The following is a 26330-nucleotide window of genomic DNA, read 5'->3' on the forward strand; positions in this document are numbered from 1 at the left end:
TGCATGTGACTGCCATGCGCTAGTAGCAAATGGTTCAGCAGGGTCGGCTCGGGCCTGAGTTTTGGCTTTAGGAGTCAGTTGTGCCCCTTGAGTTTGGGGCGTGACACTACAGGCTTCAAATCCTATGCAAATTCTGCCTTCACTGAAGGACAAAGACATAGATTCAATCTGACTGATGATGAGTATAATCATGTACAGAATCTCAAACACAACAATAATCTCACAAACACTGGGAATGATGGTGAATGTAAGGCAAACCTAGCAGTTAATGTGTCCTTGACATCTGATTGTTATAAATATAGCTGGATAATTGATTCGGGTGCAACTCACCACATTGCATCCTCTAAAGACTTGTTAGCTGAGATGAGTAGTATAACTGATCATAGGTCAAACACTGTGCAATTACCAATAGGGAAAAAGGCACACATTACTAACACATGCAATTCAATAATTCTTGGGAGTTATATAGTGAAAAATGTGTTGCATGTGCTTGACTTCAAGTTTAACTTGTTATCAGTTGCCAAACTGACCAAATACCTGTTATGTAGTGTTAGATTTTCCCCTAAATTTTGTGTGATGCAAGAGCTCTCCAATGGGAAAGTGATTGGGATTGGTAGAGAACATGGTGGTCTTTACTTGTTGAAAGATACAGTGCAAGCAGTAGCCAATGTTGTAGTAAAAATGATAGACTAGCTTCTTTGTGGTATATGAGACTTGGCCATCCTTCTCTTCCTGCTATGCAACATATCTCTTCTCTTAAAGGACTTATACTTGACCAACAGTGATGTCATGTCTGTCCTCAACCCAAGCAATGTAGACCTATTTTTCTTCCTAGTTTACATAATTCTAGTACTATTTTTCAGCTTCTGCATGTAGATGTGTGGGGTCCCTATAGAACTCCCACTTATGATAGAAAGCAATACTTTGTTACTATAGTAGATGACTACAACAGGTTCACTTGGGCATGTCTTATTCAATCTAAGGTTGAAGTTCAATCTGTACTAAAGAACTTCTTGATAATGATAAACACACAATTTGGTTTGAAAGTGAAGGTGTTAAGAACTGACAATGGTACTGAATTTATGAATTCCAAATGTAAAGAATTATTCTCTTCTCTTGGAATTGTGCATCAAACATCCTGTGCTTACACACCCCAACAGAATGGGATGGTTGAAAGAAAGCATAGACACATACTAAACACTGCTAGGGCCTTGAGGTTTCAGGCTGCTATTCCTATTTCATATTGGGGGCATTATATTAAGGCAGCAATTTATTTGATAAATAGAATTCCATCAGCAATGCTACAAGGTAAATCTCCACATGAACTACTCTATGGCTCTATTCCTGACCTATATCACTTGAGAGTGTTTGGTTGCCTTTGTTTTACATCAATTTTGCCCAGAACTGATAAGTTTTCTCCAAGGGAAAAGAAATGAGTCTTCATAGGATATGCAGAGACACAAAAGGGGTATAAAATATTGGATTTGGAGTATCATTCTTTTCATGTTAGTAGGGATGTGAGATTTGTAGAGAACTAGTTTCCTTACAGTCTGATTCCAAAGCTCAGCTTCATGAATTGTTTGATTCATCTTAGTTGCCACAATTTGAGTTTTTTCTGGATCCTGTCACTGATAAGCATCCTCCAGCACCAGTTGTGGACTTGCCAGATGTTGAAGTAAAAGATAACATACCTGGTCATACTGAGTCTATGGATACAGTGTCAACTGATGAAAATGATCATGGAGAGGTCACAATGGCATCTCCAGAAAACTGCCATATTGTCCCAGTTGCAGAACCTGCTGTTGTAATCCCTAAACATGCAAGACCAAATATATCCCTTAAACCTCCTATTTGGCATAAGGATTATATTATGCCCAATCCTGCAAGACAAGCTCACATTGCATGCTTTTATCCCATTGCTGATTATGTAGCATATTCAAAGATTAGTTCTCCCTATAAAACTTTCCTAACTGCTCTTTCAAATGTATCTAAACCTGCTAGTTTCAAAGATGCCTCCAAATGCAAGGAATGGGTTGCTGCAATGCAAGAAAAGATCAGTGCATTAGAGTAAAATAACACTTGGTCTGTGTGGATCTCCCACATGGCAAAAAGGCTATTGGATCTAAATGGGTGTACAAAGTTAAGCTTCGGGATAATAGTCAGGTTGAAAGATACAAAACAAGACTAGCTGCCAAGGGGTTCAGCCAACATGAGGGTCTAGACTATCATGAGAGTTTTTCACCTGTAGCTAAGATAGTCACAGTCAGAACTGTCATTAGTGTACAACATCACACAACTTGCCTTTTTACCAAAAGAATATCCATAATGCCTTCTTGTAGGGTGATCTTCTTGAGGATGTTTATATGGACATGCGACAAGGTTTTCAGAGGCAAGAGGAGTACAAGGTGTGTAAGTTGTTGAAATCTTTATATGGACTCAAACAGGCCTCAAGACAATGGAATATAAAGCTCACTAAGGTCCTCCTAGATGTTGGTTACTCACAGAGTCCATATGATCATTCCTTGTTTATAAAAAATGATGGACAATAGATAACAGTGATTCTCATATATGTGGATGATTTACTCATCACAGGTAACAACAGTAAGATGATACATGAGTTAAATGACTCACTTCACGATAGGTTCAAAATGAAAGACCTTGATAATCTTAAGTATTTTCTGGGCATTGAAGTCATGAGGTCTAAAACAAGCATACTTCTCAATCAGAGGAAGTATGCCCTTGAACTTATATCAGACACTGGTCTAAGTGGTGCCAAGCCAGTGAGAACACGATTGGAAGCAAATGTCAAACTTACAACAGTAGAATATGATGAATTAACTGGGACTACTAAATGATGGTTGGTAGATTACTATATCTTACCATTACTAGGCCTGATATTAGTTTTGCAGTCCAGGTTTAATCACAATTCATGCAAAGGCCAAAACTATCACATTGGGAAACAACTCTGAGGTTAGTCAGGTACATCAAGAATTGTCCTGGGCAAGGAATACTGTTAAGTAGTAAAAAAAGGCTTGGAACTTGAAGCATTTTGTGACTCAGACTGGGCAGCATGTCCAAACACAAAAAGGTCTGTGACATGTTACATGGTTAAACTAGGGGATTCACTGATTTCCTGGAAGTCAAAAAAGCAGCACACAGTGAGTAGAAGTTCTGCAGAGGCTGAGTACAGGAGTATGGCTGGTGCAGTAGCAGAAATTACTTGGTTGGTTGAGGTATTGAAAGAATAGAATGTGCAAGTTACAACTCCTATAAGGCTGCATTTGTGATAGTAAAACAGCACTACAAATTGCAGCTAATCCCATTTTTCATGAGAGAACGTTATATTGAAATAGACTATCATTTTGTGAGGGAAAGGATCAAAAGTGGACTTATACAACCTACTTATGTCAATACCAAACAACAACCAACAGACATATTGACAAAGGGTCTAGGAGCAACTTCTCATCACATGCTACTATCCAAGGTTGGAGTCTTCAACATATACTCAGACTAAAGGGGAATATTGAGAATAAGTAGTTAGTTTGTTAGTTAAGTTTCTGTTATGTAACTAACTCTACCATCTGTATTAGTTTGTTAGAGAATGTACAATGTGTGATCTATATAAGGAGCACATTCTCCTTTATTATAAATCATTAGAAATAAAAATCTTCTTTCCTCTCTTCTTCAATTCATCTGTTCCTTCCATAACTGCTTCCATGGAAGAGTAGCTTCCATGGCTTCTATCATAAAAGCTTAAAGTTTACATCAATTCTGTCCACAATGTGCTTAATCTTCATATTGTTGGTCGATTTGTTCCTCAATATAATTGTAATAACAAGAGAGTCCAATTCAATTTGTAGGTTATTATAACCATGGTTGATGCATCATTTAATACCATGCTTAATCTTCATATTATTTTTTTTGCTTACCTAATGCATGTTACTCTCTAATCAGAATTAAACAAGGCATATGTTTTTCTGAGGATATATTGTCCCAGTATGTTATGTCTTTTTTAGTTACATATGTTCTTGAATTAGTAAATTTGGTATTCTGTTCATCATGCTTCATATATACACTACTAAAAAACTGTCAAAAAAAGACGGAAAAAAGCGATTGACTGCGTCACTTTTTTGGCCAAAAGCGACGCAGTCAATCTCGTCGCTTTTTGGCTCGACACTTTTCCAAAAGCGACGGACTGCGTCGTTTTTAAAAAAAATAGTTTTTTTGAAGAATGCGACGCCTTCCGTCGCTTTTTTTATTTTTTATTTTTAAAAAAAATTTAAAAAAGAGACGAAGTCTGTCGCTTTAATTAATTTTTTATTTTTTAGAATCTTCAAAAGCGACGGACAATGAGACGCCGTCCGTCGCTTTTTTGGGTTTTTAAAAAATTAAAAATTAAAAAAAGCGACGGACTAAAGGACTCTATCCGTCGCTTTTCTGGGTTTAAAAAAAAATAAAATCCAAAAAAGCGACGGACAAAACCACCCTGTCCGTCGCTTTTTCTGCAATTTTTTTGACAGCAGAAACTGGCAGTTTCTGCTGCCCACCTACAAAAGCAATTCAATTCAGTTCAGCCCCCAATCAAACACAAAACATTATAAAGAAGCTACACAAAATATAAAACAACAAACATAAATTAACATTCAAAAATATCTTAATCACAATTTAAAGACTTATAAAGTCTTTCAAAATTACAAATAGTTCATAAAGACTATATTTTATCAAGATTTCTAAAGTTCAACCTAATAATTATTTCATAAATTCTATAAATCAAGATATTTAAAGTTCACAACCTAAAGTTTAAAACCCTACAATAATTCAAGATTTCTAAAGTTCACAACTTAAAGTTCTAAAATCCCACAATAATTCAAGATTTCTAAAGTTCACAACCTAAACTTCTAAAATCCTAAAATAATTCAAGATTTCTAGAGTTCACAACCTAAAATTCTAAAATCCCACAATAATTCAAGTTTTCTAAAGTTCACAACTTAAAGTTCTAAAATCCTACAAAAATTCAAGTTTTCTAAAATTCATAACTTAAAGTTCTAAAATTCTACAATAATTCAAGATTTCTAACGTTTCACAACCTAAAGTTCTAAAATCCTACATAAATTCAAGTTCTCTAAAGTTCACAACTTAAAGTTCTAAAATCCTACAATAATCAAGATTTCTAACGTTCACAATCTTATAAAGTTCTAAAATCCTACAAAAATTCAAGCTCTCTAAAGTTCACAACTTTAAGTTCTAAAATCCTACAATACTTTAAGATTTCTAAAGTTCACAGCCTGAAGTTCTAAAATCCTACAATAATTCAAGATTTCTAAACTTCACAACCTAAAGTTCTAACCCTACAAAAATTCAAGTTCTCTAAAGTTCACAACCTAAAGTTCTAAAATCGTACAAAATTCAAGTTCTCTAAAGTTCACAATTTAAAGTTATAAAATCCTACAAAAATTCAAGTTCTCTAAAATTCACAACTTAAAGTTCTAAAATTCTAGAATAATTCAAGATTTCTAACGTTTCACAACCTAAAGTTCTAAAATCCTAGAATAATTCAAGATTCCTAACGTTCACAACCTTATGAAGTTCTAAAATCCTACAAAAATTCAAGTTCTCTAAAGTTCATACCTTTAAGTTCTAAAATCCTACAATAATACAGGATTTCTAAAGTTCACAACCTGAAGTTCTGATATCCTACAATAATACAAGATTTCTAAAGTTCACAACCTGAAGTTCTGAAATTCTACAATAATTCAAGATTTCTAAAGTTCACAACCTAAAGTTTAAAATCCTACAATAATTCAAGACTTCTAAAGTTCACAACTTAAGGTTCTAAAATCTCACAATAATTCAATTCTAAAGTTCACAACCTAAAGTTCTAAAATCCTACAATAATTCAAGATTTCTAAAGTTCACAACCTAATTAAAGTTCTAAAATCCTACAAAAATTCAAGTTCATATCTAATTTCTAGAATTTGTAAGTTCAAGAATTTCCAAGTTCAAGAATTTCTAAGTTCAAGAATATAATTCAAGTAACCCAATTTTCAACAACAATATAATACATATAAGCACAAATACAATGGTAAATTGAAAAATTCAACTAATCTCTAACTTTTACCTTCTAATTATTTGTTAGTTCTCACTTCTAATACTTAATTTACAGTCATATTTAAAAATCCCCAATTTTTCTAACTTCAACTTTCAAACTTACTAAATTCAAGAACTTCTAAGTTGGAAAATTCAACTAATCTAATTTCAACTTTCATATACTATTTAATATTTTTCTAACTTCAAAGTAATCTAACTTTCATATACAATTGAATGTCTTTCTAACTTCAACCGTCAAACATACTAAATTCAAGAATTTCAAAGTTGGAAAATGCAACTAATCTAACTTATAACTTCTAATTATTTGTTAGTTCTATCTTCTAATACTCAATTCACAATCATATTTTAAAAAAAAACAATTTAGAAGAAAACCCTAAAATCAAAAATCCCCAATTCTCTACCTAACTAACAATAATCAAATATACAAATTAACAATTGAATAACACAATTCATCAAACTAAAACAATATACTAATTTATAACAAATCAAATATTACTAGAATTGAAAAAAACTAAAATTATACCCTAACCTTAAACAAGCTAAGGAAAAGAGGCAGTGGGAACGACGGGTGGTGGCTCCGACGGGGCGAGGTAGCAGGGGGACTAATGCTCAAGGAGAAAATGGTGACGGCGGCGTGGGGCAGCGGTGCAACATTTAAGTTTTAGAGAGAAGGGAGAGAAGAGAGAGAAAGAGAGATGGGAAAATGGTGGGAAAATTCGTTTTTTGGTTCAACATAATTTTAAAAAAGCGACGGACGACGTCTCTTTGCTCGTCGCTTTTTTAAAAATTTTTGAACAAAATTTTGACTAAAAAGCGATGGACTAAGAGATGTTGTCCGTCGCTTTTTAAAAATGTTTGACTAGATATTTTGACCAAAAAGCGAAGGACTAAGAGATGCCGTCCGTCGCTTTTAAAAAAACGAATTAATAAAATAAAATAAATTAAAAATGACGGACAGCGTGGTTATTGTTTAATTTATAAATAATTATTATTATTAAAAAGCGACGGACGACGTCTCTATATATATTAATTAAATAATTATTAATTATATATATATTTAGCGCAAAAATCCTCGAAAAAAAGCGACGGACTAAGAGATGCCGTCCGTCGCTTTTGTAAAATAATTTTAAAAAAAATTATTTTTATTAAAAAGCGACGGACAGTGTGGCAAATGACGTCGATTTTGGGAGCGACGCAGTCCGTCGCTTTTCTGTTCGTCATTTTTTGGTAGTTTTTTAGTAGTGATATTTATATATACTAAAAGTTTGTGATGGACTGTAAGTATTTTTTGGTCTTTAATTAGAGTTTTCAGATTTAAATTTTTTTTAAAAAGCCGTGTTTAAAGAGAACAGTTTACCCCAAAAGTGAAAATTTTCGGCATCATCTTCTTGATTGAGGACATAAATCAAGTTGTTAATAAAACTTTGGCGTTGTTGCAATGACTCATTTGCTTTAAAAACATAAAAAATGAACCAACATTAAACACATATTGAGCAAAGTAAGATATATTCGAAACTAGGAATGGTGAAAGCTTAGTACATTGGACAACCAATTCAACAGCACTCGAATGTCACTATTTAATTTGTCTTAATTTATGTAATGATATTTGATGGATCTTAAATATTATTTTTTTAAAAAAATTATTCGTTGGAAGGGCATTAAGTGCTACAATGACTTAAATTTCTACTTTTAAAATTTTCAACTAGGCATATTCCTTCAAAATAAATTTCATCATACTTTTGAAAAATTAAATTTGTTATTATTGAAGTTTTGTAAACTTTCATGTATATATCTGTATTTTATATATAGAAAAATAAAAATATTAGGATGGATTGAATTCGTAATTCAAGAGCTACATCTACTAGTATTGGCTTGGTCCAATAATGCACGTAGATTTTTTATTAGATACTATATGACAAGCACCCTTTCAACTAAAAGTAGCCATTTTTATCATGATAATTTTGGGACCATATGAGAGTAAATGGTTGTTGCCATTTTTATCATGATAATTTTGGGACCATATGAGAGTAAATGAACCATATCATATATATTATAGTCATATATGTATATATTTTCAATATAACTGGGAGAGTGAGATGTTTTTTTTCCCAATAAATGAGAGATTTAGAATTTTCATTAAAGAATATCAATAATTATAGTCAAAAAGTAATATTATAAGGCAACTAGGTAAGGAAATTTCACAGCACCTTAACTATATATAATATTAAATCTTCACCTTGTGTTAAAAGGTGTTAATATTCATTTACAGTAAAATCTCACTAAATTAATACTCGGTTAATTAATAATCTCTCTAAAATAATAATTTCCTCCAGTCCCGACTTGAGCCAATGGAAAAATCACTCATTTCGATAAGTTAATAAGATAATATATTTCCAGAAGACCCATGTATAAATATATGGTCCCATTAATGTTTTTTTAAAAGTACAAATATATCTAAGAAAATTTAGCGAAATATGATTCTATTATGTTCTTTTTTTGTTAAATTTAAATCTAGTTGAAGCTCATCTCTAACTTTTCTTATTGCATCTTTTCTAATTGCACCATAAAATTGTGAAGAGTTGTAGATGTGAAACGACCTGTTCCCGTCTTTATAGAAAATCCAATGGGCGAAAATTTTGGGCTAGAAAGTTTTTTCGTAGTAACTTGGAATTTCTCAACCTAGTCCAAATTTGGACGAAATCAGAGTCAGTAAGGTCTAGAGAAATCTGGTAACAATTGAGTGATCTAATTATGATTTTGATCACATGAGTAGATAGCTAAGACGTTAAGGAACCCATACGACTTTACAGAATTGAATTCGGGTGAGTAGAACTCCCGAAACTAATCTTAGTGTGAACGGGTAGTTTCTGAGTGTCATTGGTTGAAGGTGTGTTGTGAAATAGGGGTTTTGGAATTCTTAAAATTGCTTACTGGTTCCGTGCAAGATGCTTTGGCAGAATTATTCCCGCCAGGAAGGGTCCGTTGTAGCGGGATTAGACCCGCTATGGCGGAGCAGTCGTGACTTAAGTCGGAAATAAATCCCAAAAATGTTTTATTCTGCACTTTTCGACTTTGAGAGCTAGGAGACGACCCCATGTGTTTTCTTGTTAGTTTTCCACCATTCTTGAGGCTAAATGTAAGGTTTTCACTCCCCGAATCCGTTTTCTCGATCATAAAACTTAGTTTCTTGGGTGATTATTGTTGGGGAAGGGTTTTGGAACTGTTTGGATGGTGGGAAAAGCCTTAATTTAGATATGGGGATTATGGGTTAAATCTAGGGTTGATATAGTTGATTGCAATCCGGGTAATTAGACCTCGTTTATTGATTCTCGTGTTATATTAATTGTTTGTAGACCAAGAACAAGCGGAATGAATCCAAAAAGGGAAGAATCAAGTTTCTTAGGGGATTCAAGCTTTGTTTGAGGTAGGTGATAGTTGTGATTTCATGTTGTGTGATATATATTCGTTCTTGCTTCATTATGATACATTTATGTATACGAATGTTGCATTATTGATCAAACTAATCATAACTGATGATAGATAAATGATTGCATGCCATGTATCATGACTTAAATGTATGATTATGAGAATGTACCGTGTGATTGTGATTGTGGCTTGTTGAATGGATCGGGTGTTGCGTTCCGACACACTAACTGAGATCGGTTTCCACATACCGGCATAACTATTGGAACGGGTAGTCACGATCCGACACACTAACTTGGAACGGGTACCACGTACCGGTACGCTAACAGTTTGGGTGTGGGTTCCATGAGAGGACCATTAACTTGACGTAATTGTATATCATGATATTGTACATTGTTTGTAAGTGATATTGATATTGTATATGTTCAGTGTATGCATGTTTATGCTGTTATAATTACTTGCTTATAGTGCACTTAGTGGGATAGCCGCGTGATCCTACCAGTACAATGTGGTTGTGTACTGATACTGCACTTGCTTTTTCCGTATTGAGTACATGTCATCTTCAAGTGGCTATTAACCGACCTCGTTTAGAAGATCAGTGATTGTTATCAAATTCAAGAGTGAGTCAGTTCTTCCAGGTTGCCATGAGTTCTCTTTCCGTCTATGTCCACATTTTGAACTTAGACTAGTTTCTACTATATAGAAGCATGAAGAGTAGGACGACCACAACTTAACCTGAGGAATTAAAAGAACAAATTTTGGGAATTTTCCTTTCTTTGTATAAACTTGAATGAGAACCATCTCTACAGTATACATATTTATATAAGCAAAAAAGAATCTAGCTATAACAAACTCCTACAACTGTCATCTTTCTATTTGTTTACGGCTAACAAACTAAGGGATAATTATAAGAATAAAGGAAAGAAAATCTGTACAAAAATAAGAAAAGGAAATTATCAGGTGAGCTGAAGAATAATTAGACCAATTCTCTGAGAGAGGCCCAAGTTTGTGAAGCCCGAAGTTCAAACTTATTTAGCCGCCTTGTATTGTCTTCACTGTTGGACCCGAATGTTTTTCGTAATGTTCACCATTGTCAACACTGGTTCCAATACCCCTTCTCAAGTTGGAGGGGATAAAAGAACACCCAACTTGCCCAATAGAGTGTGATGAAGAGGGTCAGTCAAAGGTTTTGTGAAAAGGTCAGCCAATTGAGAAGAGGAACGAACAAAAGAGAGGGAAATCAGACCAGCTTGAAATTGTTGATGCACAAAGTGACAGTCTAGTTCAACGTGTTTGGTGTGTTCGTGAAAAATGGGATTTTTCGCTATATGAATAGCAGCTTGGCTATATGAAAGAAGAGGAACATGAAGCTCGATAGGAATTGTTAGATCAGAGAACAAACGAACCAACCAAGTCAATTCACCCACAACCCATCTCATGGAGCGATATTCAGCCTCAGCAGAACTGAAGGAAATAGAGGTCTGTTTCTTGGACTTCCAAGAAATTGGAGAAGAACCTAGGGAAATGTAGAAACCACTCACCGACTTGCGCGAATTGGGACAAGACGCCCAATCAGTCGCAAAAGGCTAATAATTTGAAATCAGGAGTAGAAGACATGAATAAACCTAGACTAGGGTCGCAAAGGAGATAACGAAGAACTCGAAGAGCAGCTTGCATGTGAGGAAGACGAGGATCTTGCATAAATTGGCTTAAATGTTGGACAGTGAAAGCCAAATCTAGTCGTGTATGGGTGATATAATTTAGCTTACCCAATAGATGTTGATAAATCGTAGGATTAGGAATAGGATCCCCTGTTTTGGCAAGAAGTTTGGTGGAAGTATTAAGAGGTGAAGAAACAGGGGTAAGATGTGAAGAATGAAACTCCTCCAGTAAATCCAGGGTGAATTTTTGTTGGCTAAGAATAAGACCCTGAGATTCACGCAGGACCTTCATTCCAAGGAAGTAATGTAAACTGCCTAAATCCTTAATCCTGAATTCATTGTGCAAGAAAGCTTTGAGATTGTTAAGCTCATTCATGTCATTTCCCGTCATTAAAATGTCATCGACATAGATGGCGACAATAGAAACATAGGAGTCTGTCTTTTTGTAAAACAGAGAGTAGTCGTTGAGGGAGAGTGTATATCCTTTGAAAGTGAGAGCAGTTGTCAGTTTCGCATACCATTGTCGAGAGGCTTGCCGAAGACCATATAGGGATTTCTTTAAGAGACAAACATGATTTGAGGAGGGAGGAGTGACACCTGCTGGAAATTTCATGTAAACTTCCTCCTCTAGATCACCATGTAAAAAAACATTGTCCACGTCTAATTGAAATAGACCCCAACCTTTCTTAACTGCGATGGACAAAATACACCTCACTGTGGTCATCTTGACAACCGGTGAAAATGTTTCAGTAAGGTCGATCCCTTCTCGTTGAATATCCCCTCGAATCACCAATCACACCTTCAATCTTTCCACACTTCCATCAAAATGGTGTTTGACTTTGTATACACACTTATTAGGTAGGGCTTTCTTTCCAGGAGGAGGCTCTACGACGTCCCATGTGTTATTCAATTCAAGTGTTGTCATTTCCTTGGCCATGACATCGTGCCATCCTGGGTGTAAAACCGCCTGAGTATAGCTAGTAGGTTCGTGTAAATGAGAAAGAGTGTTTAACAAATGTTGGTTGGAAGATGATAGAGCAGCGAAAGAGAAAAGGGAAGGAGTGACAGGAGAAAGAAAACAAGAGGCAGTGAGATCAGTGAGTTGGAGGGCATTACAAATATAGTCCTTTAAGTAAGAAGGTTCAGTGTTTGGTCTGGAAGATTTTCGAATGAGTGTATCAAGAATAAAATCAGAAGATGGAGCAGGGGAAATATTTGAGGGGCTGTGAGAAGCTGAAGTAGGAGAAGAAGGGCTGTCCAAAGACACAGAATGAGGGGAAGGAATCGAAGGATCAGTTAAAGGCAGAGTAGGAGTAATAGAAGGAGGAACCTCAAGGGACTGCTCCATGTGATGTGGAGAAGAAAGTTGAGGCAAAAAGTAATCTGAAACAGTAGGCTTGATGGAGGAAAATGGGAAAATAGTTTCACGAAAAACGACGTCCCTTGAAACGAAAGGTCTCATAGTTTTGAGATTAAGTAATTTATACCCCTTTTTGCCATGAGGATACCCTAGGAAAGCACAAGAGACGCTTCTTGGATCAAACTTTATCCTATGAGTTGATAAAGTAGAAGCAAAACAAAGACACCCAAAACTCTTCAAATTGGTGTAAGTGGGCACAGTGTGAAACAACAACTCATAAGGGGTTTTGTAGGAAAGAACCTTAGAAGGAAATCGATTGATCAAGTAAGTTGCCGTTAAGAGACAATCACCCCAAAATTTTATAGGCAAGTTAGAATGGAAAAGGAGGGCCCTGGAGGTTTCCAACAAGTGTTTATGTTTTCTTTCGACGACGCCATTTTGTTATTGGCAAGAGACACAAATGGTTTGGTGGATGATGCCCTTGGCAGAAAAATATTCAGAATGAACCTTTCCTGATCCTAATTTAAAAGCATTGTCTGTCCTAATGGTCTTTACTTTTACTTGAAATTGTCTTTCAACCATGTTTAGGAAATATTTGAGAACTGTGAAAGCATTGGATTTGTTGGTCAATAAATGTGTCCAAGTACCTCGACTGAAATCGTTGACTATAGTGAGGAAGTATTTGAAACCATCATATGTGTGATGCTTAGAAGGACCCCAAGTATCCACATGGATTAATTCAAAAACAGATTTGGTGGAAATGCAGCTAGAAGGAAAATGAAGCTTATGTTGCCTAGCCATGGAACACATCTCACAAGGAACAATAAAATTGGATTTAGAAGTTACAAGAATAGAGGAAACTTTTTTCATATTGCGCAAAGGCATGTGGCCTAATCTGTAGTGCCACAAATTTTCTTTTACATTGAAACTAAAAAGACTGAAACTAGAAACTAAAGCAGGAATAGAGTTTATAGTATTACTCTTTCCCGTGACAAGATTTTTGCCTAACTTAGTACTAGATTTGGAAGGAAAAACGGCAAGACTTGGCTTGGCAATGTAAAGACCTCCTGTTGCTTTACCAATCTCCAGAGGGCTCTTCAGTGAAGGGCCCTGCAAAAAACAAGATGTAGAAGTGAATAGAACAGAGTGAGATAATTGTTGAGACAATTTATTTACAGACAGAAGATTGAATCTGAAAGATGGTATATAAAGAACATGTTCAAGAACAATATTAGAAAAAAGGGAAACAGATCCATAGTGAGTGACTCGAACTTTGTGAGAATTAGCAAGAGTGATCATAACAGATCTAGGTAGAGGTTTTAAATTAGAAAGAAAAGATTTATTAAAGGACATATGCTCAGAAGCACCACTGTCTATAATCCAAGAATTATCTATATGAGCAAAACATGCATAGAAGTTAAAAAAATTATCTATACCATCACAGTTGGCAGTTGCCATATCCTCAGAAATGTTTCCCCCTTGCTTGAATTGATGAAGTAAAGACAATAGTTGTCCTATATTCTCCTGTGTGAGGTTTAATAGATCAGCTACATTAGGCCTTGCCTGCTCAGGGTCAACTCTGCTGCTTGCAAGAGCTGCAGTTTGAGTCCTTTTTCCTTTTGTGAACTTGAAATCAAGAGGAAATCCATGGATTTTGTATCACTGGCTTATGTTATGCCCAACCTTCTTACAGTAGTTACAGATGTCTGTGTTCTTCTTTGGAGTATAAATTCCCTTTTGTCCCTTATATTCACCAGACTTTCTGTTACAGGTGGCTGATTAGCTGCAGTGAAGAAAGCCAAGTTTGTCGGATAAACAGGGGATAATTTGATCTCCCTTTGCTTCTCATCCTGCATCACAAGAGAATAGGCTTGTCCAATAGATGGTAAGGGAGAGGATATGAGAATGTTGCTTCTTACGCCGATGAAGATGTCATTCAAGCCCATCAAGAATTGAAGAAGTCTCTCATCTTGATGTACTTTGAGATTCTTGATTTTAGCCCTACATTCACAGTTACAAATGCAAGCAGAAAACGTGTTGAGAGCATCAAGCTCATCCCAGAGACTTTTCATTTTAGTGAAATACCCAGACACGCTAGAATTACCTTGAACCAAAGCACCAAGCTTTTTTTGTAATTGAAAAAGCTTAGCCCCATTGGCTTGGCCAAACCTTTCCTCCAAATCTTTCTAGAGGTCTTTAACACTGTTAGAATAAAACACACTCTCAGCAATTTCTTTTGATAAATAGTTGAGCAACCATGAGAGCACCATGTAATTACATCGTGCCCATGATTTCTGAAGTATGGGATCAGTGGGAATAAGCAAGGATCCATCAGTAAATCCCAGCTTGTTTTTAGCAGATAGAGCTATGACAGCAGCTCTTCTCCACCCACCGTAACCCTTTCCATCGAAAACAGTTGAAATCAGGTTCATACCTGGGTAATCTGAAGGGTGAATGTAGTAGGGATGAGCAGCATCAAGGGCACCATTATTTTGAGTGCTTGACACTGCCCCAATTGTTGAATCAGAAGAAGCACTAATACTCATCTTAAAAAAAAAACAACAAGACTAAAGGAAAACGAAAAAAATAAAGAAATTGTTATAGCAGATTAAACCTGCTCTGATTCCATGAGGAATTAAAAGAACAAATTTTGGGAATTTTCCTTTCTCTGTATAAACTTGAATGAGAATCATCTCTACATTATATATATTTATATAAGCAAAAAGGAATCTAGCTATAACAAACTTCTACAACTGTCATCTTTCTATTTGTTTATGGCTAACAAACAAAGGGATAATTACAAGAATAAAAGGAAAGAAAATCTGTACAAAAATAAGAAAAGGAAATTATCAGGTGGGCTGAAGAATAATTAGACCAATTCTCTGAGGGAGGCCCAAGTTTGTGAAGCCCGAAGTTCAAACTTATTTAGCCGCCTTGTATTGTCTTCACTGTTGGACCCGAATGTTTTTCGTAATGTTCACCATTGTCAACACTAGGTCCATTATAACCATATTGTACATTTCACAGCAAAAGTTGGACAAATTTATACTTTTTAGTTATTTAAATGTAAAAGTGAGGGTATTTTCGTCTTTATATCAGATCTTTTCTTCTACACGCTTCTCGATCATTCTTCCTCTCTGATTCCTCTTCTTTACTCTCTAACCTAAGAGATGAAGGCTAAGGTCAAGCAACTTTGGCAACTGAACGAGACCCATACCATACGACCTTCAACTGCAACAACTACTTCTGAGACGAACTCAATGGCCATTGGAGAAGACAAAAAGAATATAATAAGATAGCTCCAAACGCAAATGAAATAGCCTCTAATATGAAGGATAGCTTCACGACTTCATTCTGCTGCCATGGTATTAAGGTCTTTCTGTACCATGTTTTCCTCTCTCTTCTTATATTTTACTTAGAAATTCTTCATACTAATTCCTCTTAGTTAAAATCTTCGTTATATTTCTGTTTATTACCTTTTTCTATGCGAATCATAATGTGACTTCTTATTTAATTAGTATGCATCCTTAGAGTTCTGAGTTTAGATTTGACATTTGAGTATTTGATTTTTAATATATGTTTTTACTTATTGAATTTTATTTATTGTACATAGTACATTGAGTTCTCATAGCCAACACCAATCTTTGTATATCCGCACAGCTCCTCCAAGTGCGAGATGAATTTTTATTGCTTAACGACTTAAATTTTTCGCTAATATGCGACTTTTTGCATATGCTTGCATTCACTGAAACATGGTATGTTTTCAATTGTCATGAACTTTTCATAAATGTTTTTTTTATATAGATTTTCAATTATTGTAATTAAGTTTTTTTTTGAATCGGTGATATTATAGTACACCAGCAGTTGTTTAGTGACCCTGATGTACACCAGTTTTCACCGTATGGAATCCCACATATCTTTAGTTTTTAAATTCTTTCCTCGTTGCATCAGTGTTGGTCTTAAGGCAAATAAATGACACCTCACAATAGATGATTGGTTGTATGAAGCTGTCTAACAAATGTTGAATGCATGAACATTGGAGGTGATTATAAGTGTACTAATTTGACAGAGGTGATTATTTTTTTCTATAATATTGTACATTACAAACTAATAATATATGTATTTAGACGATTAGATACACTTAGCTTATTCTAACTCATTCTGTTCTACTTTTCTTATGGTTATATAGAGGTGACGAACGATTTTTAGAGCTTTAACTATATGAGTGTGTAAAGAGTCCACAATTTAAATTTGACAGAAATCATGGGACAACATTTATATGTAGCAGTGACTTTCCAGTTTGTAGCTACTAACCAGCGGAAAAATGGACACCTTATTTCTTTTCCTTTGTTTTCTTAGCAAGGGATGTGTTTCACCACTATTTCTTTGGTAACGTTTCTTTTATTTTTCTTGAGAGCTGCGTTTTTGGGTTCTTATCTTTTTATTTCTTTTATTTTTATATTAATAATTCGTTGATGATGTGATCTTTTTTTTTGAAATGAAATATGGTAAAGACTTGATCTTGATACATTAATGTTGATAGACAAAAACCTTTATTTTTTGTCGTCAATAACAAGTTGTTTATGAATATGTTTACCTTCTAATTTTTCAATCTTGCCTCTTTGTGTCAAATACTTTGTAACTTATTGATGTTCATGTTGTTGTAGTTCAGATCTGTGGAGATTAACACTGCTAAATGATTTTACTGACCTGGTTCACTTGCTCCAGCTAGTCTGCATCTTTGTGGCACAATTACATGGTCATTCAAGTCGAAGCAGGGATCACGTTTGAGAAAATAAGACATCTTTCTGTATACTTTCAGAAATTTATTGAAATGAAACGGGAAAGAATAGGTTGTGTATTTTGTTTGAGCAAGCAAAATTCAGTTATGTGATTTTCTTACTATGTCATACAATAGGTGAGGGCTATTGAGTACCACAAGTTCTTTTTTCTATGTTCCAACCATAATCAATCTTACATCTCATAAAATTATGGAAAGTTATATAATTTCTTATATTAGTGTAAAGAACATTATCAAATGTTTGTTAGAAAGTCTTACTTCAAAAAGTTATTTGTGACATTTCATTATATTTTCAGGGATCGAGATCCTCCAATGACGGATGAAACTTGTGATTGAAGACTAAAATTTATGTAGCAAATGACCTTCTCAATGCGGTCTAATCAGGTTGGTAGTTTATACATCTGAACCTTTTAACAAATCTTCTTATTGGCGTGATTTTTATTGTTAGAGTTAACCGGTTGATTTCACTTTTCTTATAATGTAAGAAAACAATATGTAGTTGTTGTTTTTACAAAAATAATATGGAATATATCCTGCCAGAAAAAAATTGTGTATGTTTTTTTTCCTTGGACACAATTTGAAATAGTCCGTTGTGACTATCTGGTTGTGGTGTTACTTTTCAATAATTAGACAATTAACTATTCCTTCTAACTTGCACATCATATCTCTTCTTCTACTTGATTCTCCTAAAATAAAATACACGCTATCATTAAGAATAATGATTTATTGAGCTCTCTTCCTCTCAAATACTAAAATACGTGCTTATGAGAAAGGAACTATTACATCTACTGATGACAGATACTTACAACATCTATACATACATCTTCCATCAAGCATACTCTCTCTTAAATTAACTATATAATCAAAATGTGTAATGAAAGTAATGATCGTAACTATTTAAAACTGAATATAATGAGGCAACTTATCTTTTGATTTATAGTATTTAGGTTGGCTAGACGTCTCAGATTGATTTTGTATCTTCTTGATATATTTGCAATTTTGTATCTAATGTTTTTTCAAGCCGAGGGTCTATCGGAAATAGTCTCTCTACCTTAGGGGTAAGGTCTTTATATACCCTACCCTACCCTCCCCAAACCCCATTTTGTGGATTATACTGGGTATGTTCTTGTTAATTTTTAGCTCAGAAATTTACTTTGATTCCCATACATCTCTATCTATAAGGCAATCAGAGTATTCTTTGATATTTGTTACTTTGTTTTTCTTATATGAATATGGAAATACTCTCAATTGAACAAGAATAATCTTATGAGTATTGTTTTTTTCTTGTGGTACAAGACCTTTTTGTTCAGTTTTAAACACTATGAGAATATCTAAGAAATGTTTTCAATTTTTGTTAAGCTGCTTCTACTACTACTTTGCTTGTATATACAGTTGGTGCTTTGTTTCTCTTTGTGCCTCTTCTAATTCTTTTTATTATTTAAAGAATTTTATTTTGTCTATAAAAATGAAAAGAAGACACCTGAAAGAATTTCATAATTTAGTTCTCTATATATCAACATTGTCTTTATGAATTTCTATGCTTGAGGTTTGCAGAAGTACTTCTTCTCTGGTTCTCCCATCTGTGACAAATATGAATACCATAATTTACTCCTAAATAACCCAAATAACTCCATTCATTTTTTTTTTCATCTCACTTGACATCAATATATAATGTGGTTATGATGACACTTGTGATGTTACTTTGCTTATCCAATATGCATGTCCACTTTTGCAGCTTAACAAAACAACTGTGACCACTTAAGGCATCAACATATGTGTAGTGTAACTTTAGTTGATTTGCTTGTACATTTCCCCCTGTTTCTCTTAATTCACTAAAAGTAGCACATTAGATTGCTGCACCATGGAGATTTTACCTGACAAAAAAAATCTTATTAAGATTGGTACTACTCGCTATGAAGTATCTGTAATGTCTCGATGCTAATGAAGAATTATAAGCTGGAAAAAAGGTTTTTTTTCGCTAAAGGTTGTCACTTCCATTTATTTATTTTTCTCCTCCTACAATTTATTTAATAATTCTTTTTGTTTCCTTTAGGGAGAAGGAGGTTGAGTTTGTTGTTCGAGCATTATTTTCATCGTGGTGTTAGCATTCCGCCAAATGAACTACCATGTTTTCCCAATTTTTGTGAGCTTTCTCCTGCTAGTTTGGTCTATCGCTTTCTATTTATTTTCTCTAGATTGGTCAGCAAAAGTAAATAGGCAAATTAATAGCTGAAATTAAACTTGTCTCAACAAGTCGTATAGAAAAAGACTACATGATTTTGGTCTTTTTGAAACACTGTTGCTGCAAAGTTTGCTCATTTTGTTATGATTCTTATATGTCTCATATTGTAGTGAAGAAAACTCTGTCACGGCTGGTGAGGAAGCATAATCATGAGAATTGTTAAAGTTGGATTGTGCCTCTGTTCTAGCGTTTCAATTTTCTTTTAGTTTTTTTCTTCTAAAAAGTGACTTGTACTCCAGATTTGAATGAAAGTTTAGTACTTCTTTTAAGAGTGATAGGCTCTCTCCTTTGGTGAATGTTCTCGAATAGTTTATCCATAGATGTTTTCCCACTAAGCATATTCGCTAAATTTAAAATTTTCAATTTGAGTGAAAAACTATTTTTCCTATGTATGCATTGTTTTTTTTCTCATTGCTCTAAGCTCACTAGATATCTATATTTTCTTACAACTTAATTTATTTACTTTTTAAATATAAATAACATTTTGTTGTTTTCTTTCCACTTGGTATATTTAATTCTGCCCATAATGATATATGCTCTGATCATTGAGATTTAAAGCCCCTAATGTAAAATATTCATCCATAGATTCGACTTACATTGCGCGGAAAACTAGAGGACTATTACTGGAGTATAGGAAAAGGCAATGGAAGTATTTAGTGACAAGTATATAATATGTGTGTTTGCATTCATTTTCTGTCCATGTCATATCACATGTTTCAAGTATTCACTTTGCTTATAATTTAAGACTAATAACACTTGTTGGTTGTAAACAAAAGCTCTCTTTATTCTTGTGTATTTGATATGTCCTCATTTGAAAGAGAGAGTTCATATTTTCTTAAAGAAGAGATTCAATTAGATCATGTTTTGTCTTATTTTTTATTGCTTAGGAGAAGCGGAATATTCTTAATGTCTATTTTTAAGAAAATCACAACGGATTGGTTGTAATCTTATAAGTTGTTGTTCTTGATAATTTTGAGAAGATATAGGATATATAAAATATTCACCAAAAAAGATACTGATGAAGATCTAGAATTCAATAGTGTCTTCAATGGTGCAATGGCTGGCGATTCGAGATTGATCTCCAATTTGTTGATGTCTTATTGTTTTGCAGGTATCTTTGAGGGTTTGACGTCATTGGTGGACATTGGAGGTGGCAGCAACGCCGTGGTGATGGTTGTTGTTGAAGCTTTTCTGAGCTTGTAATGCATTGTGCATGCTTGATCTCCCTCATGTCATAGGTGATCGAAAGGTAACTAAAAAATTGAAGTTTGTTGCTGGGAGTATATTTATAAAATTCTTCATGCTAATGCAATCACACTCAAGGTATGTATTATTTAGAATTTCGTCGAAAATTCCTCATACGTATATCTGCCTCTCCAAGACAAAGGAGAAAATAAAGCAGAAAAGCTACCTGATGTAATTTGTTCATAGATAATAGATGTGTTTAATTGGCTCTCTATCTGCACTTGCATTTAGCTTCTCATTCATTACCAAAATATCATTTGATATCAACGTATATTTGCATTAGAAAGCTACATATTACTTACTCTTTGTTGTGAAACATTGATATTTTGTACCAGGTAATGGGTAAGGGCCTAATCTGCATGCACAATTTTATATATAATTTCCTTCGCAAGCGGATTGATTATCTAGCATGAGTGGAGTAATCTGACGCTAGCTGCATATGTCTGGAATGAAGATGTTTATAATGTACATGTTTGTTGTCTTAAAATTGAAAAGAAGTGTTATGCACATGTTTATTTTACTGCTATCATTTCACATTACCCAATTATGCAAAAAATATAAAGTTGAAGGTCCGACTTATTTGTATTTTCATTGGAGTTGATGTTGTGAAGTTTGTTATGTCGTATTAATATTTTATGACCTTCACTTCGATCTTTGAGAGAAAAAGCTCAATACATGGTATTTTCCAATCATTTTGATAATGAGAAAGAAAGTAAGGTCTTCTGTGATGAGCTTGAGCAAGGGAAGATGTAAGTGGTTTGCAAGGGTTATTTGGAGAGGGAAGATGGAAGTGGTCGTTCAAGGTATGTTTGGAGAGTTCTACTGCTCCAAAAGTTAATCACATCTTGTGGAGTACAACCACACTCCATTATTTGTTCCAATATTTTTTGAATTTTGATTGAGATGGTAACAAAAGTCATTTTTGTAGTAGTATTAGTTACTTGATGATGTATTAATTCGCGATTATGTAGCATATATAAAATAAATTATCAGTACATAAAGAATAGCGACTAAATGTGCTTTACAAGTAGATTTTTTGAAGTGCAATTTTAATATCTATGCAATGATATTTGATTGCTCATTATATGTTCGATAAGCCTTGAGCGCGGATATTAAATTGTGAATGTTTGATCAACATACTGTTGAATTAATTGTTGAACCTTGAAAGAAAAATGACACCACACGCTTGTTTCGTATTTGACTTAGATTCTTTTATTTTTATTGTGCAAGTTAAGAAATATAATCTGTTACTAGATAATGCATGTTGTGTTTTTGAAACTATGGTTATTTAAAAGTGTTTATTGCTACGTTAGGTCTTGAACATATTTCCTAGGTAGATCAAACACAATAAAATTGTATCAGAATTTAAAATTGTTGGGCCCGTGCTTAGCATGGGCAAGAACCATCTAATTCTTTAGATTTCTTATGTTTAGTTTGGGGGTTGCATCCATTTTCTTAGACTTGTTGAACTTTAGATGTTTTGTTACATTGACTTTCAGGTTCTAGGTATTATTTTCCGCAATGTTAGTTTGTTTGGTTGTTAGACTTTTATTTGGGGTTTATGGGAACTCCATATTTCTTTTCCTTAACATTTAAACCCGTTTCCGTATCTTTAAATGTCTTAGTATTTTGGTTGATTTGTAGTTTGAGGTTGTAGTAATGATTCTCCCACATGAGGGGTTAGTGTGGGTGCCACTCGCGACGGTCTAGGTCGTGACAAGATGCAAGTGTTTCCTTACGCGTAACTGGTTCCAAAAGTATTGTATCATCTTCAACTTTATCATCAACATTGTTTTTCCAATGATATCCACAATTTGTTCTAAGCTTTGGACCTTTGAACCTGTATCATTTTCACCCATCAAATATGTTATTAACGTCCATTTTATTGCGGTAACCGAAATCATTAATCATGACCTCAAGTTCATGAATGAAGTTTTTCACAAGTGGGTTCTTTCAAATTCTTTGAGATTTCATCCCTGGACATTTTTTTCAGTCTCGAAACACTTTTTAAATTAATAAATATTAATTTATCGATTAAATAATAATATTTTATGATCCCGCCTATATTAATTTAGAGAAATTTTACTGTATATATATAAAAGATTAAAATTTAACCTATATATAATATAACTTTTTGATGAATTGAATATCAGTCGATACCCCTCGAACAAAGATAGCTTCGACCGTGCAGTGATGTGAGTACACGTGCTTTGTAGTTTTTGAATCTTCAATCTAGGAAGAACTGTCATGTGACTTTTTAGGCCTTCTTAGTTCTTGCCTCATCTCTATATTACTTTTCTTTTTCTTCCTTTTTCATTTTCAATCAATTCATTTTTCTCTCTTGTGGTTTGACTATGTTCAATATATATGTATTTTTTACGTCTTAATTTATTGATACTTCCATTTTTTAAGATTCAAATTAATAGTTTAAAAGGCAGAGATAGAAACCGAGACATTTTATTTAGGGCCCGTTTGGCCATATGATATGGTATTATGAGATGAAATTGAAGTTTTGTTTGGACATGAGATATGAAATTTTTGTGTTGTATATTTTCTCATAAACATAAAAATCCCATAAGTTGTAAAATTATTAAAATAGTCCAATTGTTTATTCAATCTTATCAAATAAACAAAAATTTATAAAATCACATAATAAATTATTACAAAGTTATTTGTTCTCCACTTAAATAATTGTTTCATCTAACTTTAAGTTAATAAAAAAAATTGAACATAAATTGTTGTGTACTAGTCTTTAATATAATCCTCCCACATAGTACATACAATTTCCTCACATTGAACTTGCATTTCTCGATCATGTGATCGAGAAGATGAACCAACATTGTTACTTTGAGCCATTTGTTGGTCAATATCATCCGCAACTATATTTTCATGCTTATAGACCATAAATATTTCATCACTTTAACAATCGGCTGGTGTGAGTTAAAGTGACTATATGTTGGTGAGAATAATAAATTTTATGTCGGTGAGAATAATAAATTTTAAAAAGTAATGATGTGATTATAAATTTTATTTACATATGAAATAAATGGTTAGTAGATATAAATGTGGGATTGTTTTAACAAAATATAAACTTGTGGATTAATTTTTGTATTAAAATATCTCAAATCATGATATGAAATTCCCATATAATTCCATATCATGGTTTTTGGAGAATATCGAATCACATCTCATGATATGAAATCATGAGTTTAAATCAACGTAAAATCGCATGTCCAAACGCATTTCCATCTCACGATACCATATCGTGATATGATATCGCATGACCAAACGTCTACTTAGTATAGACTTGCATAAGCATTAAAACATAAGATGTAAGTCATATTGGATCTTTAATTTTTTAATTATAGTTCAACAAAGTATTATGATGACACAAAAAGTATAGAAACTTCATTAAAAAAATAAAATATCTAGTATATTCTTACAAGTATGAGCAATGCAATAGTGTTAAAAATTATCATGAGATACAAATCAGTTATACATTTAACCTTCAAACAATTGACTTTTTCTTATTAAATACATAAATTACCTTCCTAAAAGTAAATAATCAATAAATATTATCAGTACTAAAGTTTAAAACATTACATTTTAAGCTTATTTTGATTTGGCATAGTGAAATTTTTATAATTTTAAATTAAAAATATATAAAAAAATGTATTAAAATGTCCGAAATCTTTGTGGTCTTATTTCTTAAACATATCAGGTGAAAAGTACAAAACTAAAAAATAATCAAAAAACGAGAACAACTATTAATTTTTAAATATATTTATAAGAAAAAGTAATACACACAAATTGAAGAAACGTGCGAGGGACATAGAAGTAATTAAGACATGAAAACCAACAGTAAGTGTCATTAAAAATCATTTTAAAAGGGTGTTTCAGTCATTGCAAGTATCTGTTGCATGTTGTGCCAAGGCACAGTTTTATTAGCCCACGGTAGTAGTTCCTCCTCCAATTACTTTTTCTCTTTTCAGCTTCATTTTGTATTTCTCGGCTTCTCTTCCAATTTGCAGGTCAGCTTCTTCTTCTTCAATTTTTCGCCAAAACTACTTCATAGCTGTGTGATGAATGATGATCTTTCTTCTTCGATTTAGAAGTTATTTTTTTTTCAGCAAATTGAGATTGAGTTCATGTGTTTTAGGGTTAAGGGATTTAACTTAATTTTTCCTTTCAAAATCAAATGAAGTCAAAAGCTAACTCTTGTTCAATGCAAAACTATGAAAATCCAATTTCTATAGAGATGCTAACTTTATGTATCTTCATACCCAAAATAGGCGTATATTGAGAAATTAATGATCCAACCATTTGAGTTCTATAAGATTTAACAACTAAACTCAAATTGCAGTTTAGGGGAATGTACTCGAAGAAGAAGATCTTCAAGGCGAATTCGAGCAAACAGTGAACCTTTTAATAAGAATTCTTAGAATTGTAACCGTTGCCAGTTTCCACAAACTTAATATCAGCCAAATCAGAACTAAAATCCTTTCGTGATGCCAAATTTATTTAATGGAGGGGAGGGGATAAGAGCTCCAGTGAGAGAGACTCGATTGTGCTGGACGGCTGGAGAAAGAGTATGTAGAGTAGGTGGAGAAGAGAGTAGACAGTAATTTCTCCAACCTTAACTATATAAGCCCCAAATTGGGCTTTGTTTGTGTAGGTTCTGTTGGGTTAACTATCTCTTCCTGTTTGTGTCTCTTGGTATATACTGTTTCAATATCTCTTCCATTTTGTTTCTACTATTCCTTGTTAAGTGCTCAATGATATCGTGTTGCTTGCCTGCGAAATGGATTTCTGTTTGTTGTTGATGTTTGCCTTGCCTTTTACTGATATATTTCTTCTGTGTGACAAGTACTTTCCATAGTGTCTTTGGGTAGTAGCTATTGTCCTATGGATTATACATTTATACTTGTATATCCATCTGTGCATTTATGGTTCTGAGTAATTGTACTTGCTGTTCTGTGTTGTTGATGAGGTTCTGCTGTTATACGTTTCACCAGCATGATTTCCTTGTATGACCGAAGCACCATAAGTTCCTGCGGTGTCTATTTTCCTCTCCTTTCTAAAGTGTATATTTTACTTTCTTTCCATACAACAAAATGAGCATCCAAGGATGCAGATTACCATACATTGATAGTGAATATACCTTGGTTATAATTCCTGCAAAAAAAGAAACCGTGTTAGCTAAACACCAGATCCTCCTTCCCTTGTTCACTGGAACTTGAGAATGATCTCTAGTGGGCCTGCTCCTTCTTTCAGATGCTTCTTGATGTTCCCCAGATTTTCCTACTGTGTATGTCATTTTTTACAGCTCCTTATTCTCAAGTATGATGTTATGCTCTTGTCACTGTTAACCAACTTCCTACCCCATGTCTCCATATCCAAGAACCAAAACTAGCTAACCTGAACTGTGTAATGCCAACCGAGAAGACCATTGAACATTGAAACTTAAACTTTCCAGATGAGAGAAAAAGA

The 26330-nt window shown here is 33.8% G+C and overlaps 1 protein-coding gene across 2 annotated transcripts in view; it reads left to right on the forward strand.

Annotated features, from left to right (window-relative positions):
- The window catches only part of LOC125825221 (protein RTE1-HOMOLOG), an 80756-nt gene that overhangs the window by 51806 nt on the left and 2620 nt on the right, over positions 1-26330 (forward strand). Inside the window, exon 1 of one of the 2 annotated variants that reach the window (XM_049504559.1) lies at positions 24817-24871. The exons of the other annotated variant lie outside the window; for it this stretch is intronic. The gene's annotated coding sequence lies outside the window, so the exon portion shown is untranslated. Of the gene's footprint in view, positions 1-24816; positions 24872-26330 lie in introns of those variants that run through there. 2 annotated transcript variants of the gene reach the window in all.

The sequence above is a fragment of the Solanum verrucosum genome, unplaced genomic scaffold, assembly GCF_900185275.1.
Source record: "Solanum verrucosum unplaced genomic scaffold, falcon-dt-bn FXZP01000113.1, whole genome shotgun sequence".
NCBI classification, from domain to species: Eukaryota; Viridiplantae; Streptophyta; class Magnoliopsida; order Solanales; family Solanaceae; genus Solanum; species Solanum verrucosum.